The sequence below is a fragment of the Pinus tabuliformis genome, chromosome 8 (assembly GCF_031772625.1).
Source record: "Pinus tabuliformis cultivar Carrire ecotype Pingquan chromosome 8, CPIR1, whole genome shotgun sequence".
NCBI classification, from domain to species: domain Eukaryota; kingdom Viridiplantae; phylum Streptophyta; class Pinopsida; order Pinales; family Pinaceae; genus Pinus; species Pinus tabuliformis.
Window position 1 is genome coordinate 543,465,377 of NC_142294.1, and position 19,477 is coordinate 543,484,853.

Genomic DNA, 19,477 nt, shown 5'->3' on the forward strand with positions numbered 1-19,477 from the left:
TCCCCACTTGGTTGGGTGGATGAGTCAATTTTTGTATATCCTCACTTAGTTGAGAGATGGATGTATGTATGAGTCTTTGGTGATAGGAAGGTCTTTTATGATGTATAGAGTCATGTTCTTCTTGAAGAACATCTTTTGCAGATCTTGCCTACAGTCAGGAAGAGCATGAACAGCACACTTCAGCAGTACAGAGACTTGGCATGTACTCAGGGGAAGCATTGACAGATTGGTACACCTTGGCATATACAAAGGGGGAGATTATTCAGAGATTTCAGCAGGTACTCAGGGGGAGTATGGACAGTGGAATGATTCAGCAAAGGAAGAGAATATCTTGGTCCACCCTTTGCCCTTGATGTCAAAGGGGGAGAGTGATTTGGTGTTGTTGCCATCAAGTCCAAAGGGGAGATTGTTGGCATTATGATGCATGTGTTGTACTTGATGGCAACCCTCTCATATCTTACTTATGTATAACTGGATGAATCTTCAGACGAGATATCAGATGTAACTGATGGAGGATAGCTCAAAGGAATCAGATGATGAATCTTCAGAAGAGATATCAGATGTGACTGATGGAAGAATATCTCACTTATGTATAACTGGATGAATCTTCAGACGAGATATCAGATGTGATTGATGGAGGATAGCTCAAAGGAATCAGATGATGAATCTTCAGAAGAGATATCAGATGTGACTGATGGAGGACAGCTCAAAGGAATCAGATGCTAATTCTAAGTGTGACAAGTTAGCTTTGCCATCAAGTCCAAAGGGGGAGATTGTTGGCATTATGAGATAAGTGTTGTCCTTGATGGCAAACCTCACTGATGACAAATCATAGTACAGAAGGTCAGCAGCAAGGAATTGATGATCAGACTATAAGAAGAAGAGAAAGTTCATACACGCAGGTTCGTTAAGCCCAAGTCGCGTATACACGCAGGTTGGCTTCAGCAAAAGCGCGTGTATGTGGAAAAGTACCTTTGGTCCATGGCGGTTAGTCCTTGGAAGTTGTGCCTATGGTTTCGGACCATTGTGTCTCGACGGGCGTGTCGATCCCTAGTTTTGAAGTTGATGGTATTGGATTTCTATGGTTTTGGCTCTTGGTATTGAACAAGGCCTAAGGCTATATAAGGAGAAGGAAATCATTAGGCAAGTGCATCTGAAATGGCTTGAATATCTGATGAAGCATTAGATCCAATATACAGGGTTATGGGTTGATGATGCATTGCTTGATCTGAGCTAAGGAGAGATCTCACCGGTTGATGGAGAACTAGATCTAAGGAGAGATCGGGATCAAATGGTTTGAAATGAACTATCTTTATGATGCTTATTCTAGATCTACATACTGACGCATGTATAGTTCTATAAGTGTTATGAGTATGACTGATGTCTGGTACAGCTGCAAGTTATGAGAAATTATTTTTAGATCTGTACGCGGGTTGTCTTTGGTAAAAGCGCGTATACACGCGGCTTTGATTCATCGAAGTAGCGTATACATTGTAAAGCTTGATATTTGAAGTTGCAGATGGATCTGATGGTTATAACAGAGTTCTGTATCTGTTCTGTGTTCTGGTGACTGTTGTTAACAGGGTTTCAGTGATTCAGAGTTTGATGATTGTTTTGAGCTTCAATGATAGTTATGGGTCCAGTATGAAAATTGGATGAAAAGTGGCCTTACAGATTATGTGTTGTGCTTCAGTGTATCCAGTCTGAAAATTGATGAAACGTGGTACCTGGAGGAGAGAAGATTGTAGGCAAGCACCTACGTACTAGTATCTAAGCTAGTACAAAAGCTAAAGGAGATCTTTGGAGCATTGCAGCAGGTAGCAGCCTGTGTACTAGTAAATGGATCGGCTAGTACAAGAGCAAAGGGGGTTGTAGCTCCCGTACTGGTATAAGACTGCACCAGTACAAATATTGTAAAAGGATTTTCTTATTAAGAAGAAGATTGAGATGACTTGCAGCAGGTGGTTTTCACCCACATTGGGTTTCCACCTTATATCTTTGTGTTCATGTGTGTGGCTCTTGTGTGATGTTCTGTTCTGTTTTTCTGCACCTGTTTACTGTTAATATGCTTAATAATGATCTGATGCATTTACTGAAGATTAAGCTAACTGAATTATAAGATCTCTGGATATACGCGAGTTTCATTAGACACAGTAGCGTGTACACGCGGGTTCACTTAATTGAAGTAGCGTATATGTTTCTTAGTATGAAATTGAAAAGTTTGATTGATCTGATAATACTGATTCACCCCCCCCCTCTCAGTATTATTTCCAACAAGCTATTGCCTTTTCCAATTTCCTTATCTATAAACAACCAAATGAACACCCCCTAGGATTTCCTGCCCACCATTCAGTTTGGAATACGTGTCCCATCATCTGTGGTATTTATATATTTTTACATGGAATTTTCACCAGGGTTGTTACAGAACCCTCCCCCTTGGGGGAACACCGTCCTCGGTGTTCAATGACACCTATAACCAAAAGATTGTTGAAAACAAAACATACTACCCATGGAGCTTTATAACACAACTCGTTGCAATATTTACAATGAAAGATCTACTCAAAATCAAAACATCATGACAACACGACAACATACCGCATAATGGAGCTTTATAACACAGCTCATTATGTTATTTACAATAACCACATATACACATATTCACATATGCACACTTTCTCAACTAACAAATAAAATAATATCAATCTGCAACAAGGGAATCTAGAGGCTTGCACCTCCACCCTCAAAATAATACTAGGATCCACCTCCTTCCCAGGAAGTCCAAAATCCACTGCAAATTAAAATCTGCATCTAATGTCCAATGTTATAATCTCGCGCCACTTTTCCTCTCAGTGAACAGTTACCGACTCATTGTTCCAGGGCGCACTCCCAATGTGGATCTGATTCCATCTTGAAATGCTAATGACCAAACCAAATACATCCACGAACTTCCCTTCTCTGTTACACAATCCGATTAACTATTCCGTGTAGTCACTGACCTTCCAAGTTCCACTGGCACCCCCATCTCGAGCAGTCCATCCCTTGGAAATGCTTCCTCGCATCGGAAGATACAAAAACCAAGGCATATACCTGCCTCAACACATCATATCGGTCATAGCATGCTAATGGAAATCAATGGACACTATTGGCTACCAGTGTCCCATAATGGCCCTGCTCCTGAAGTGCTTTATGCGCATATTGCTGAAAGTTTCAATTCCTTTTTTGTTGCTGCTAATTCTTGTAGTTGATTTCAACCACCCAACTGGGCATGTTCATGCTTCCTGCACCAAGAACATAACTTCCATTAGATTCAAAATAAATTGAAATAACTTCAAATAGTACATCATTGGTAGTTCATCAATAAGGTACACTTGGAATCCTATTCACTTCCTGTCACAAGAAGTCAAACTAGCATCTTTGACCAAATCAACATGTATAAAAATATCACATCAGGTTAGCTCAAGACACAACCATCATAGATCAAAATCATAAATCACATGTAACCATCATAAACCAGAATCATAGATCATAAATTAGAATCATAGATCATAAACCAAAATCATAATTCACATGTAGTCATCATATACCAGATCATAAGTCACATGCATGATAAAACTGAAATACAATATTGATACCTATCCTTCATCAATCCTTACTTCTTCTTTTGTTCTTTTGTATAAACATTGGATCGGTTGCCACACCCAACAAACACCAAATGCCTTCTCCTCTACCAGGTGCACATACGCATAATGTGCATCACACACATACAACCACACCTGACACACAACACCATGTAATACATGCACCTACACCTGACGTACAACGCATACACCAACAACCAATGTACAACACAATGCATCCATCTATGCCGAATGTGCAATACCACCCAATACATGTACATACACAATGAGTACACACGCCACAATACCATGACTACATGTTATAGACATTTTTGTGCCTTACAGCATGAAGAATGAAATGTCCATAATCTAAGGGATCCAAAGTCCCTAAACATGTTGTTCCTACCCCTAAGAGGAACAAGGTCAGCAAACCACAGCACTAAATAACAATTCTCCACCTGAAAACACTCAAAAACAAGGCAATTCTGGATCATGTCAACTGCTCCACTGAGCATCTGCGCTGAATGTCAACTGCTCCACTGTCTATCTGCGTTGAATGTCAACTGCAAAGAAGGCTACCTACACTGGGCGAGTTTGGACATGTGGCACAGTCATTCCTCAAGGTGTCAATGCCCAGGAAGCTTCCAAAATGACACTTGGATCAGGGAATTCGACTGGTGATGAGTAAGAGGGTCTAGATCTCCAAGTGGAAGCAAGAACCTCCAAGTGGACTCAAGAACTGAAGAATAACTGAAGTGAGAGAGGACACTAGTCAGCTTCATGCCAGTCTCAAGCTGACTCATCCTTTCTCCAAAACTCCTATATATAGATCTCTCTCATGAGGTCTAAGGAGGCTGGAATCTTGTGAATGTAAATAATTGCTGTTGGTTTGAGTTTAGAACTATTGGGTGATTTGCTTTGAAGGAAGTGAAGAGGAGATTTCTTTCTGCTGGGAAGGTGATGCTGGATTGGGCCTCTTATGGTTGTATCACTTCCTGAACTTTACTTCTTCCATTAATAAAGCATTTGAGGTTCTTCTATATGCATGTGTCTCAATGATGTATTGTTATACTTGTGTATTTGATTTATTCTAATCCTTGAATCAATTATGAATGTATGCTTCTTGTAGTTTCCCTCTCTTGCCATTTTGCAGGATCTTGATGTAGCTGGGCCAGTGAAAGAGCAAGGAGCTGGGAGCAAGCAGCAAGGAGAGAAGATTGGATCAACCATTAGCGAAAGACATCGGTTAGTGGATCTCTTTCTCCCCTATTTTACTTTCATAAAGAAGAAATCTTAGATAGCTTTGGTTTGATTGTTGCTGAGGTACTATCACCCTTAGAGTGGGATAGGGTCATTCCGTATTGGATACTTTTCCCAACAACACTACATGATGCACATACATAATACCACATGTCCTCAACACAACATGTATGACATGCACACAATACCACATGTGCACCAGTACCATATGTACAACATGTACACGTTACCACCAGTACACCACACCACCTGCACAATGCATGCACAGCATCACATGTACATGGCACCACCTGCACAATGTGTACACAACACCACATGTACACTACACCACTATACAATGCGTACACAATACCACATGTACACAGTACCACACACATGGCATGTACGCGACACCACATGTAGACAACACCATATTCATAGCATGTACATAGCACCACATGCATACAACGCCACTTGTACAATATGTACATAGCACCACACGCACATGGCACCACTTGTACAATCATGCACACCACACCATATGTACATAGTACCAATGTACCACATGAATGCAACACCACTTGTACATAGCACTGCATATCCTACACATACATAGCATCATCTGTACACAGAACTGCATATCCAACATGTACATAGCACCATATTCACACACGCTGCATATACGTCATGAAGACAATACAATATGTATACAACACCCCATATGCAATATTTGCACAACCCTATTTGTACCATCCTGTACATAACATTTCATAAATAACATGTACACATGCTATGTATACACAACACCTAAAGTGCACACATCATAGATGCAACATGTACAACATATACAACATATGCATAATAGTACTACCACACATCCAAAACCACATTGTCCTTACCAAGAAACCTTGCTTCACATCTATTATCCATGCTTGTCTTAGCATGTTGCAGACCACGTTGCTTTTATTCTCCTGGTGTATCCTTTGGTATAACCTGTCCACAACAAAGACATAATATAATCACATAATATCAACTCATAACCATATGATACTGACCTCGTATATTTTTCATGACTACTTTTCCCACTTGATTCCTCGCGAGACCAACCTCTTCATGTCATTTGCCTGTATAAGCAATCATTCCTCCATAAGAATGATTCTTGATAACCCTTATTAGATAGTGACATAGATACATAGATACATACACAGATAATCATTAGCATAAAAGAATCATCACCTTGTCAAACAATGACATGCATACATTCATGTATACATATTTAAACATCAGCATAATCATGATCATAACATAATTACCAGGTAACATAAGGTCTAGGTTAAGAGAAATTCCTTTATTCATGCAATAGATGCACAACATTGAGAAAAACAGTTCCCAACATAGCCAAGGCATATGATGCCTCAAATCCATTTACTCTACCTTTTCCTATTACCTTTCTGGTGACTATATTGCTACCGTCTATTTATCACAATGGACCTAGCCAATCCAACCGACTGTCATAGCCTTACCTTCTGCTGCGCTTACTCATGCACCAAGCTTCATCTGAATCTTACATTACCTCTCGGGTACCACACAGCTCTCCCCAAGCTCCATCAACTTTCCTCTTTCCCAACCAATTCCCAAGACTCAAAACAATAAAGGATAAGACAATAAAAAACCAAGAAGAAGACCACGAAATGCCATAATGATATGACACTACAACAAAGCGGCAAGGCCTTGCACCAAACATAAGCAAAACTAAAAATCAAGCTCAAAAGACCAAAAGCACAAGACTGACACCATGAATCAATCCCCATGGTTCCCAAGGAAAGCTCAACTTGATCCATCTTCAAGATTTCATGGCAACCTGTCTTGCCATGAAACTCCCTGCATCATGCTGCCATAAACACATAATTGTCAATGTATAATTAAGCATAATAATACACCAATTACCTTATGTAATTGTGCCAAGAACGTTGCTTGCAACTAATCACATCCACACCATCTCTCAAGGGACTCTAATCCTTTAATAGATCCACCCGTAGCTAAAGACTAGCTAATATACCTGTCAAGTGCATGCTCACGAATATAACACATATCCACATAATGTCAGACAAAATCAAGGTTAAGAAGTCTTCCTGTGTGCAAAGCACTCATTTGTTTGAAATTAGGGTTTCCAAACATAACCAAAGGAATTCTTGCCCAATTCCTTTCTTTTACCTTCTTACCTTGTTGGAATCGAGGCTTACTAATGTTGTCACACCGCCCAATTGTTAGTTATATAGACACATCAACTATTACCTTGTCATGCTAATATCAAGCATGTTACCCTGAAAATTCTCTCACATGTCAACCACATGTTCCAAATATCATGACAAGCATATCTATTAATTTGAAATCAGCCGTTACCAAGACTAACAATCATGTCATAATCCATAGTCAACTCATAGTCATCAATCATAATACTACAACTATCACCTACTATACTCAAGTACATATCAACTGTGTCAACACATATATTTTAGTACAATCATCTTAAAACAATATCATTTGAATACATACTCATATTATTCAATTCATCGAACATTAATACCATGTCAAATAAATCAACTAGATGACATAGTCAACCGTTAAGCACAAAATATATGACATAAGCAACTAATACTGTAATGTATCTCAGGGGAGGTGATATTGTCTGCACAATCAATCTAGTTAGCACAATATAACTCTACAACACATCAACTCAAGCACTCATAAGATCATAATATCCATAACAATATATAACTAACATGTTCACATCATAAACTAATACACATATGCAAAGTCAATCTAGATTAGTATGACACCATCTCACACATATGCCGGTTCATACCTGAATATCACAACCATAATCATCTACATAGGTCAAACCAGGTTAACACAATACATATAACATCAAGATTTTCAAGACAATGAACATAACCATCACGCATATGACCAATCCAAATTATAACATCAATATCTCAATGAAATGACCCTAATCATAAAGTTAATAACATATAACAACAATAAGTTATATATCATACTCATCAACAACATACAACATAATCACCAGGTTATCTAATATAAAACAATAATAGCAATGCATACAACTACAGGTTACTATTATTCTTTACTATCGGACCCATGTGCATATAACTACATTAATGAACTAACATCTATCATGAATGTAACCATAACATCAAAAGACATGCACATAAACCTAATGTATATAAACCTAATGCATATAGAAATCCTTAACTTACATACCTACATGTTGAACATAAAATACATGTATGACAATTTGCTCTTACCCCAAAGTCCAATGTTGCAACCTCATTATGATGATCTGCATCTCGTGCTCTATCTCAGCCAACACATTAGCATCATAATAACCAATAGCATCATGATGACCTAAATTGCATACAATGACTTCACAAGGCATGTTTGACCCACTATACATGCATAATCATAGCCACGACCATACATGCATAACAACAACCATTACTCCATTGTACACATTGCCACATGCAACCAACACTATGCATAAGAAATGCCAAATCAACTACACCTACGCATAAACGCATGTCATCAAACATAAGCAATCAATTCTTGTAATCAACCTACAATACTGATACACGTAATCAAAATATTCAAAAATGTAACCTAACATACAAGGATGTAAGTAGGTATCATGAAATCAACATGTAAGCAACATACAATTCATACATAGTCAGTCACATGTTCCAAAAATCAATACATCGTGTTTATTAATTTGAAATTAGCATTCACCAATACCAACAACCTATAAGCATACCCTCCTTACTATCCATGGTGAAGGAGGAAGCTACTATAATGGTCTGATCTCTAATATCCAATTATGGAAATTGGATCTCCAAATTTCTATTAAATTTAACCATACTTGAAAATAAATTGATTTTATTTCTCATACATTTGTATGAGACTAAGTCAAAAATATTGCACTTATTCCACTTGTAACATCATAACTAAAAACATGTCACGTTTCCATTTCCTTACATGCAACTTTTCAAATTCTTTGCATGCAACCTTTCAAATTCCCTACATGAAACTCTCCAAATTATTTGCATGCAAATAGGCATAGATCAGCTACATCCATATTATCATACTACAATACTATCCCATCCAAGAAAAAATAACATTTTCTTCAAACAATTACCATACTTTTACATTTTCCACAAACAACTACTATATTATTACATTTGCATGTAAGCATTTATTCAAACACTTTACATGCAAACTAATATAGAAAACAATTTGCATAAAAGTAAAAATATATCAACTACAGTGATATTATTACACATCAATACTATCCCCAACCATAAACAACATACTCATTGGGGCATTTTATCAAACAGTTTGTATGCAATTAATCATTGAACCATTTAAGCATTTCATCAAACACTTTGCATGCAAACTAATATAGCAAATGATTCAATGCATATATCCTAAACTGTAGTAGTACAAGTTATGGAAACTAAACCATATGATCAGTGGAATTATTCCTAACTATGGTTCAAGTTTCAGCTTCTGAGATTTCATAGATGAAAAGTTATAACAAAATACCAACACAATCCTATTTGGTGCACAATTCTAGGAGTATCCAGAAAGCTCGATTTACACTAGTCATATCTCCTAAAATATAGCGAATAAATGTTTGAAATTTTTATCACAATATAAGTGGGATTTTATCTCATTGTGGAAAAACTTTCAACTCCTGAGAGTGCCCAGAATAAAAGTTATAACAAAAATGTCAGCATGACCTGTTTGAGACCTGATTTTAGGAGCATTCAAAAGGCTCGACTCCCTCTACTCATATCTCCTAAAATATTGTGACCCAATATCTGAAATTTCTACCACATAATCATTGGTATTTCCCCTCAATGTGGACAATTTTTCAGCTTCTAAAAGCCTATAGAAGAAATTTTATTACAGAAATTCCAACGTGACCTGTTTAAAGGTGCATTCAGGAAGGTCATCTTCCTTAAATCATAATTCCTAAAGTATTGGGAACCAATATCCGAAATTTTTACCACATTATCATAGGGATTTACATTTAGTATGGATAAATTTTCGACTTCTAATATTCCACAGAAGAAAAGATATAACAGATATGACAAAAATGTCTAAAAATTAACCTTTATTCTGCATTTTACCTATGATAGAGCCCATCCATTCCAGGTGTTTGAACCATGCTCTGATACCACTCTGTAACAACCTCTGGGGTAAATGTGCATATAAAAGAAAACATAATAGGAACATAAATACAATAAACATATCAGCCATCAAAATCCATATATACATCAGTACATTTACACATGAAAATCAAGGGAATGAATTTTTCATTAATAAATGCAATGAACCAACTGGAGATGGGACTGCCACATTCTACCAGACCATAGATTTCATGAGCCAAGTTTCTCTTCAGCCAATCAGCCCTGTGCCATATTCCAATCATGAATGTGGGATCTCATAAAACACATCAATCAAAACTCATCCAGGGCTTCGAGAGGCCACCCACCTCAACCCATCAAACAATGATTCCACCTCACGATCAGACATCACCAAAAACCATCATCAGATTGGTCTCCATCCAAGCCTTCCAGGGCTTCTAAAGCGTTTGTCCAACCAAGACTTCCAAAACTAGTAACTCAACCCCCAATTTATACAAGGCTTCTAGAGCATTCTTCCAACCAAGGCTTCCAAGACTAGTAACTCAACCTGCCAAGGGCTTCTAGAGCGTTTTTCCAACTAGGGCTTCTAGGACTAGCAACTCAACCCAAGCTGTTGCAGGGCTTTCAGAGCGTTTGTTCAACCAAGGCTTCCAGGACTAGTAACTCAACCCAAGCTATAGAAAAATGAGAACCAACTAAAACAAAGCAATGAAAGTAAACCCACAATCACCATGGCTATCCAGGAAATGGCAAGGCTAGGTAATCCACTGTAAATCCCAGCCATCCTCCATTCCAATGGCAGATCATAACCAAGAAACCACATGCATGCCAAAACTAGTGAAGAAATCATACATGCAACTCAATACCTGCAAGAAAATCTGATGTAGTTGTTGATGTCGATGCTTTTTTGCACTTTCCTGCTCTTCCTTTGCCTTCTTGCTCCAAGAATCCACGTATGCCACACCCTCCAAGAGTGCTCCATGAAAACTCTAAGTAACCAAGAGTATGAGAGAGAGAGAGAGAATAATGAGAGAGCTCCAAAACTGAACTGGCAAAAGCTTCACTCTCGAAGGAAGAAGCTTGCCAACTAATCCTTAGAAGCCTTTTTATTAATAAGGCCTCTATTTTCTTCGTTTTCCATTATTTTCCTTCAATTTCTTCTTCACATGCAACCTATGACCTTTCACCTTCCTTTTCTCCTCATTTCCATTATTTTCATAAATGAATGTGCAAAAATACATTTTTGCCTCTTTAATGCCTTAGCCATTGCCTTTGCCAATTTCCTTAGTCATAAACAACCAAATGAACACCCCCTAGGATGTCTTGCCCACCATTCAACTTGGACTATGTGTCCCATCATCTGTGGTATTTATATCTTTTTACATGAAATTTTCACCAGAGCGCCATTACATATAAGTGTTACATATAAGCATTAATATATTAACGATATAATATATAAAGTAACAAATTATAATATATTATATTATTAAATAATATATATAGTTTTTAAGTAATAATATTATATATATATATATATATATATATATATATATATATATATATATTGTTAATATGCTCTAAGTAAATATATTAATAATTATATAATAATTATTGATGAAAATATAATAGTAAGAGATAAGAATGTAAATGTGTTAGAAAACCTGCACAAATGAATCTAGTTAGTAAAGGTTGAACACACAGCTTTGCAGAGCAGAAACACTAAAAGAAAATCGAAAGAACGAAAGAATGGTTTATTATAAAATAGGTTACAATGCTCATGATATAGCATTATTGGGTGAAGAACTCAAGGTAATGCACCATAGTGGTGATCAATGAGAAGACTCAACACCTATAACAAGTTCCAAAGAGAACTAGCCAGTTGCACAGTGAAAGAAGGAGCAAATCAGGGAGTAAATCATGCAGAAGAACTAACCAGTTGTGGAGTTAAAGAAGAAGCAAATAAAGGAGTAAATCATGCAAAAGGAATCTTGCATGTAGTCCCATGCTCTATCTAAGAGTATACATGTAGGTGTGTAGTAGTTCCAACACCCCCCCTGAACACCGTTATGGGGAAAAATAGAAAATGGGCCCTGGAAACTAAGGCCAAAGGTCACCCAAAATACAGTGCAACTTGTACTAAAATTGAGGAAAGAGGGAAAACCTCGTGGGAAATACCCCCCCTCAAAATACAATGTAATCAAAAGAAAAGAGGAAGAAAAGACAGTTGCTAAGCAACTGTGTCCTTCACTCCAAGATGATCACGCAGAGAGCAAAAATTCTGCTCAGTGAATCTATTGGTGAAGATGTCTGCAGTCTGTTCTGCTAAAGGATAGAACTGTCGATCATGTACTAAGTCTCTGTTATAGTGCATATGGATCTCTATGTGCTTCGCCCACTACCACTGTACTGGATCCTTGCAAAATTTGAGAGTGCTATGGTTGTCACACTAGATGACAATGGGCTGGTGGAACTAGACGCCCAACTTAGTGAGGAAGTGTTGTAGCCATAGAGCTTGAATGGTGATGTTGACTACTCCTCTGTACTCGGCCTCAGCTGAAGAGAGAGAAATAGCAGCCTGCTTCTTGCTCGATCAATAGATAGGGCCAGATCCTAGACTGAATGAATATCTGGAGGTGGACTTGCGATCAATGCTGTCTCCCGCCCAATCAGAATCTGTGAAGCCAAGGAGATTTAATGCAGTGCCTATTGCATAGTGAATCCCCAAGGTGATGTTGCCCTACACATATCGGAGGATGCACTTGGCAGCATTCCAGTGTAGCTCATGTGGCTCCTGCATGTATCTAGAAATTGCCCCTACTGCATATGAGAGATCTGGTCTGGAGTGTGTGAGGTACAATAAGCTTGCCACTAGCTGTCACTAGAGAGTGCTTTCAGCTAATGGAGTGTCACCTCCATCATCAAGGTGGACCCCAGACAAAAAAGGAGTTGGTGCTGGCCTGCAGTCAGTCAGTCGGTGCTGGCCTGCAGTCAGTCATGCGAAATCTCTCGAGGAAATCCCGTGCATACTTAGCCTGAGAGAGTTTGATGCCTGTGGCATCCTAGCTAATCTCAAGACCAAGAAAGAAGTGTAATGGACCCATGTCTGTCATCAAGAACCTATCATGTAAGGCCCTCTTGACTGTCGCAATGGCTGAAGCCGACGTGCCGGTGATTAGGAAATCATCCACATGCAAAACTAAGATAAGAAGAGAATCATGTGTCCTAAGCATGTAACCATTCGAATCAGACTTACATCTTTCAAAGTTTTGTGATAAGAGAAAAGAATCCATCTTGAGACCAAAGATGAATCCTGAATGAAACCATGTGGCTGCTCCATGTAAATCTCCTCTGATAGGTCTCCGTGAAGAAAGGCATTCTTCACATCCATCTGATGTACTTCCCATCCCTGGGCAGCCACAATGGCAAGTGTAAGGCATATGGAATTCATCTTTGCTACTGGAGCAAAGGTCTCGTCATAATCAATGCCATGCACTTATTGGAAGCCTTTAGCTACTAGCCTCGCTTTCCGTCTGGTGATTTTCCCATCTGCAGCACTATTGGTCCTGTAGACCCATTTGCATCGGACAAGTTTCCTTCTTGGAGGAAGGGGGATCAGATCTCAGGTCTGGTTCTCGAGGAGGGAGTTACACTCCTCCTCCATGGGGGACTCCCAAGATGGATGCCCGACAGCCTCAGCATAAGATTGTGGATCAGAAGACTGAACCAAATGACAATGCCAGGATGGCGATGGTTCAGTGGCAGTGAGGACAAGAGGAGGCTCAATAAACTTTCAGCTAGTTCTCTGCAGATCAGAATTATCCCCCACAAGACCATTTCTAGCAGCTGGGTGGTCTTGTGCATATATCTCATGTAAGCTCCTTGTTCTCTGATTTATGACAAGGGAATATGATTCACTACTGGAAGCCCGATCTGGGCTTGGATGTGGATCATCATATGCATGCACTGGATTTGTATATAAAGACTCTGTCTCTACATCTGCATGCTCTACCGCGGCATCTGCATGCTCTACCACGGCATCTGCATGCTCTGTATCTATATCTGTGTGTACTGAGTCATCATCTCAGACATGAGGTAGATAAAAGGTGTCTGCATGCAGCAATTGAGGTGCATGCGAGAGACTTTCCTCAAATTTGACACTTCGCTCAATGATGAGCTTGTCCGTAGAGGAAATCAGGAGTCGGTATCCCTTCACACCATCAGGGTATCCAACAAAGATGCACTCAATGCTCTGTGGATCAAGAGCTTTCCTCTTTTCAGAGGGGATCTTGGCCCATGCTCTGGAGCTAAAAACACAGAAGTGGGTGACCTCCGGTTTAGTGCTGCTCCAAGCCTCAAAGGGGGTCTGATCCTTAACAGACCTATGAGGAGATCTATTCTAGATGTAGTTAGCACAATTAAGTGCTTTGGCCCATAGCTTATGAGGCAGTGACTTGGCATGTAGCATGCAGAAAGCCATCTCTTTGAGAGATCGGTTCTTTCTCTCTGCAACTTTGTTCTGCTGCAGAGTGTATGGAACTGCGTACTGCAACTGTATGCCAGAATGAAGACAAAGGTTCTGAAGTGCTTTGTTCACATATTCCCCCCCATTGTCTGTATGGAGGGCTTTGATCTTTCTCTCTGACTGTGTCTCAACTAGGGCTTTGAAATCTTCGAAGTGCGCAAAAACTTCAGATTTGTTCGTGAGAAGATACACCTAAATATACCTTGAGAAATCATCAATAAATGTAAGCACATACCTTGCTTTGTTGATGGAAGGATGAGGAAAAGGCCCCATGAGATCATTATGGATCAGATCTAGAGGAGAGGATGCTCTGCGAGTCTTGCCAGTTTCAAACTTTTCTCTAGGATGTTTGCCAAGGACACACCCTTCACAAAGTCCTTTGGGGAAACTGATATTTGGCAAGCCTTCCACCATCTCATGCTTGCTTAGCTACTGCATATACCTGTAATTTAAGTGACCAAACCTCTGGTGCCAAAGCCTACTACTGTCATCAGCATGTGTAAGCGATAAGGAGGATTCAAATTCAATAAATTCAGTAAATGTATACAGTTTGGCTCCATTGTTTACTTCACCGGTTGCAATTTTGGAGCTGCTATGTAGGTCATATATGTTCACTGCATCTGGAGTGAATTCCACTCTCTTTCCAGTGCCGGAATGAGTGATCTGATAAATTGAAAGCAGGTTTACCAAAAGTTTTGGAACATGAAGCACATCTTCAAAGCTTCTATGTAAAAGTTCCACTCTACCTTTTCTGGTGACCTCAATAGGTGAGTCATCTCCCATGAGGATCGAAGGTCCTTTGCATGCATCCAAAGATGAATAGACTTCCTTTGTAGCAGCCATATGATGTGATGCACCAGAATCTATAATCCATGCATCAGGGGAAGAATTAATTGCAACTAAAGCATGAAAATTGTTACCTTTCCCGTGTGGCAGATCCTCAGTTTTCTTCTTGGCACCCTAAGGGATGTGGTCCCCAAGGTTGTGCTTCTGAAGGATTTTTCCCATTTGGTCAATTAGTTTCTTCATGCAAGAGGATTCTAGATGGAATCCTCTTTGATAGTAGGTGCATCTGTTTCCTTTCTTCCCTTTCTCATTTCTCGAGCCGGAGGAGTCATTGAAGGGCTTGGTGTACCCTTCCTTGTTTGGATGGGAATGCGCTTTTCCCTTGTCTTTTTGCTGCTGATTTTTCTAATTTGAATCAGATCTGTGATTTTTATTGTGGTTGCCATCATGCACAGCAAGTGCATGCGCTTTTGGAGGTTTGATTTTCCCCATGCCAATGAGTTTATCTTGCTCAAAAGTAAGGGACTCCATGAACTCTTTGAGAGAAGGCATAGTGTAGGATTTACCTGTTGTGAGCCTTACTGAATGAAATGTAGACACAAAGACGGAGTATTCTAATCCGAGCTTTGACATAATAGAGAGAACTTGGCGACTCTCCTCCTTGGATTTGTCAATTCCACAACCCTTGAGTTGCAGCAATAGATCATTATATTTGGTGAAGAAGTCTTGAATTCTGTCATAGTTCCGTGGATCCAATGACAGCAGCTCCACTTCAAGCAGATGTCCTTTCATCTCATCCTGTTTCCCATAGAGTTCTTCAACCTTTTCCCAAATCTCATTGGGAGTATTGCAGGCAGATAGATGAAACTGCAACTCTGGAGAGATGCACATGCATATGGATCCGTGGGCCTCATCCATGTGGTTGAGGTACCTGGATTTCTCTATGGCTAAAGTGGGTTCCACTTCTGCAGCCATGGTAATCCTGTACAACCCTTTTTGACGAAGGTATCGAGCCATTTGGTCCTTCCATTCGTGATAGTTGTACGGTGTTAGGATCGATGCTTTGGGAAAATCCATTTTTTCTATCGATCTTCGATCTCCAAGCTGTAATACCTGCAAAATAAAGTGCTGATGCACCTTTTATCTAGCAACCTATGGGCTCTGATACCATGTAAATGTGTTAGAAAACCTGCATAGATGAATCTAGCTAGTAAAGGTTGAACACACAGCTTTGCAGAGCAGAAACACTAAAAGAAAATCGAAAGAACAAAATAATGGTTTATTAGAAAATAGGTTACAATGCTCATGATATAGCATTACTGGGTGAAGATCCCAAGATAATGCACCATAGTGGTGATCAATGAGAAGATTCAACACCTACAACAAGTTCCGAAGAGAACTAGCCAGTTGCGGAGTGAAAGATGGAGCAAATCACGGAGTAAATCATGCAGAAGAACTAACCAGTTGCAGAGTTAAAAAAGAAACAAATCGAGGAGTAAATCATGCAAAAGGAATCTTGCATGTAGTCCCATGCTCTAACTAAGAGTCTGCATGTAATTGTGTAGTAGTTCCAACAAAAAATTTATTATTAATAATAACTAAATAATATTATTACTTTGTATGTGAATTATATTATAGCTTGAAATATAAGTATTAAAATATTAGCAAAATTTTATCTAATAATTAATACTATATCAATATACAAAATAATGTCATAATCATATAAATATGATTATTAATAATAAGAAATAATTAATCTTTGAAAAAATATACTTAATAGTTATTAATATATTATGTAGTAGATTTAAACCTATACACATATATCAATCATATTGGTAAAAATGATCGGAGATATACTTCCTATATACCAACATATAGACCTATATCAATATCAATCACATTGGAGAATATAACGATCTGGCTGCAAATATCTGAGTTAGCTGGATTACATTGATAGGGGGAGGTAGGTATACCAATGTTGGAAGCTAGTGAAGTATTTCCATGCTTTCTTCCAGCCGGAACAACCCAACAGAGGGGAATGGGAGATGTCTGCGATCGATTATGATTCACAATTAGAAAGCATAGACCATTGCTTTTATGCCATGCTATAATTAATTCAGTGGTAGTCATGTATGATGTTTCAGACGAATACCAGTGATGTACTATCTCTACCCGCAAATGCGACTACATCTGCACAGGAGACCTTCGTTGGGCAGACAGTCTCTATTGGTAATTTGTCTTCGTCAATCACGTCAAATCGTCCAAGACTCGTATTGTTAGCCGCAGAGTATTTCTCCGATACGAACTGGCCAGGAATGCAGTCGGTGTGAACGGAACTGAAAGTGCACGAGCTCCAAATTAGTATTTCAAAATCCTTATTTATTTACACTGTAGCAAAGTACATTACTAAATGTAATTTCGATACGTACACTGCCAAAACAATCCGGGAAAGGCAACCGTATAAGCTTAGCGGCTATTTCAGTAAAGTTGAGGAACGCACTTCTCACCACCCGACGCACAATTTGGGTTCCTCATCTGGACAAAATAGTATTGTAATAGCCCACGGCAAGGTTGTCCCTTATTTAAGAGTTGTTTTTAGGATATTTTTGGAATTTTTTTTGCCACGTTTTTTTAATGGAATTTCCAAACAATTTATTGAAATAGTAAGCATGTTTGATGAGTAACCCCATCACAATTTAAAGTGCACTAAGTTTTTTATAATGCTGAATCCAATAAAAAAATTAGTTTAAATAACACAAATCAAAACAAAATTTCAGTCCAAAAAAATCACACTAAAAATAATTCCTTGCTACAACCAGCTAAGCAAAGAAGGTGGCCTTATTGCGCACAGTATTGGCCATTTCACCTCCCTACAAACCGACATCGAAAAATCAGAAAATAAGTCATTTAAATGATTAATTTGCTTACAAATATGGATCCCTGAAACCTCAATGCTACAACCCAGCTAAGCACAAAAATAATAAGGCAAAGAGGGTGGCCTTATGGCGCACAGTCTTGGCCATTTCGCCTCCCTACAAACCGACATCAAAAAATCAGAAAATCAGAAAATAAGTCATTTAAATGATTAATTTGCTTACAAATATGGATCCCGGCAACCTCAATCATAACGCCTGAAAGACTATCTATGGCTGCCAAAGTTGTCGCCTTGGATGACAGCTGACAGTTGATCGTTGGCTGAGCTAGTACTCAAAATCCTGAGATGGGAGATAATAGTAGTCTAGTTTACTACTGAATATTTACAATCATGTACGCGAAGCTCCAGCTATTTATAGATGTCTATAACAGTATTTGGGTCCGTGAATGACATTCGTCTAATAAAAGTTACCGTTGTCTGCCCATAGTGGGCAGAGGTTAAAACATTAGGAATTCCATGGATCTGAACAAATTATTTTGAGATTTAAAATCATATTAAATTCAGAAGTCATAGATTACTTTATGTCCTGTCTTTTGTACTTATCTGGATTGAGAATTCTGAAATACAATTCTAAAATATTTCAAATTCTAATAGTCAATGACCAAGAGTAAACGAAGTGAAAGAAAATCTACAATCCAGATAAAAGTGCTCATACTGTCTAACCCGAAAACACGTCTTGTCTCAAGCAACCTCACGCGTCTTGTCTTACCCTACCGCACGCGGTCTCTTACGCTTCCTCCATCCATGGAACAAAACTGATTATGTATCAAAGACCTAACATAGTGGTTTGGTTTCTGTAATTCCTTATCAAACAGAGGCCACATATTCTCATTCATTTTCATTGAGATTTTCTGTAATTCCTTCTCATACATATGTCACATAATATCATCTTCTTTCATCCAAATTACATATGCTACAAACCTGGCCATACCAACGCTTCGGAATTGTAAAAATATAAAACGTCTAGTTCCCATGTTTAATGAACTAGGCTTAATAGATGTAGGACTATAATAAATTCTACATCTAAGCCAGGGATTGGTTTGAGTTGTAATTCTACCACTAAATACTCAGGCAAAGTCAATCTTTGCCCTGAAAAGGCGTATATTTTACGATGTTCCTTGCTCGGATTCGACCCGCAAGCTCAGGACAGGTC